Source organism: Lathyrus oleraceus, chromosome 7 (assembly GCF_024323335.1).
Source record: "Lathyrus oleraceus cultivar Zhongwan6 chromosome 7, CAAS_Psat_ZW6_1.0, whole genome shotgun sequence".
NCBI lineage: Eukaryota > Viridiplantae > Streptophyta > Magnoliopsida > Fabales > Fabaceae > Lathyrus > Lathyrus oleraceus.
Window position 1 is genome coordinate 164174187 of NC_066585.1, and position 1287 is coordinate 164175473.

General features: G+C 35.0%; 1 non-coding gene across 1 annotated transcript; it reads left to right on the forward strand.

Moving 5' to 3' along the window:
• Positions 1-789: 789 nt before the first annotated feature.
• TRNAL-UAG (transfer RNA leucine (anticodon UAG)) lies at positions 790-869 on the forward strand. The gene has a single exon. It is a non-coding gene; the product is annotated as a tRNA-Leu (tRNA).
• Positions 870-1287: the final 418 nt, after the last annotated feature.

A 1287-nucleotide genomic window follows, 5' to 3' on the forward strand; every position in this document is an offset into this window, starting at 1 on the left:
GGTGCCCCCTTTAATATCCTTTCGATCTCCGATTTGCAAAAAGGTGTTATCCTACTTCAGGGTTTAAAGCAAGATGTTTTTAAGAAAGTTCATAAATTGACGGGAAAATGCCTCTCTCCTTATAGAGCAGAAAATAGTAAATGACTAACTATAATAATATCTCAAGTTAACTCAGTTCCATGTCTTAGGGATGAGTCTTTTGTCCAGCTCTTTAAGTTTTTAGGCGTCGTGAGGTAAGTTTTGATGTACGCAATATGAACCTTCCCAGTTATGTTGCAGTTTCCCCAATCAACCCGGTACGTCAACCTACTTGAGCACAAGGTCAGCCTCATGCATTTCCCTTGGGATCACTTTGGATTTGTATCTTCCAATGTCCTTTTATTTGGCCGCAAATACTCTAATAAGGGCGACGTCACAGGTTTCATCGATCAATTCGACTGTACATCTAAGTCATGCCCCATATTCCTTGATTGAAAGTTATCTGGTAAACACAAACACATACCGAAAACCTGATTTAAAGTAATCCGATGAAGAGAAAATATGTACCATAACACATAAAGCTAAGTAGTTTGATAAACTAATGTATAGATGAATTTTCACCAATTTTTAAAAAGTTAAATGAAGAGAGTAAAAATTGAAAAATAGTTAATATGTAAAAAGGATAAAGTGTGGAGTTTTGAAAAGTTATAAGAGTAGAGAGATAAATGAGGGGTGTGGGATAAGATTTTCCATTAAATATAAAATTAATTTTAAGTAAAGTTTGTTTATATTTAAAAAAAGCATCACAATGATAGTTTGGCCGAGTGGTTTAAGGCGCCAAATTTAGGCTTTGGTCCGAAAGGGTGTGGGTTCAAATCCCACAACTGTCAATTTTTTTCTTGAATGTGGACAGAAAACTGCATTAACTTTCATCAATAAAAAATCAACTAAAATGTACTACAATAAAGTTACTACTCATTCACTCACAATGTTACTTATGTTTTTCTGGCATTTTCTTTCAAATAAAATATCCTCAAATCTTGTGGATGAAAGAAAGGAATGTTTTCCAAGAAGAGGGTCGTACTTCAAATGACTGACAACCCTAAGAGTATCCTTGGCGGCCTCGAGTCAAAAAAATACCATCTGCCTATTCACTTTCATCCATCAAAAATCCACTAACATGTACTTCAAATGACTGACAACCCTAAGAGTCTCCTTTTTCCCGAGACTTTCTAGGATACTATAAGAATATATGTAGCACGACGCTCAATAAGTTGTTTGATTTAAATAGGAATTATCTACTGAGGG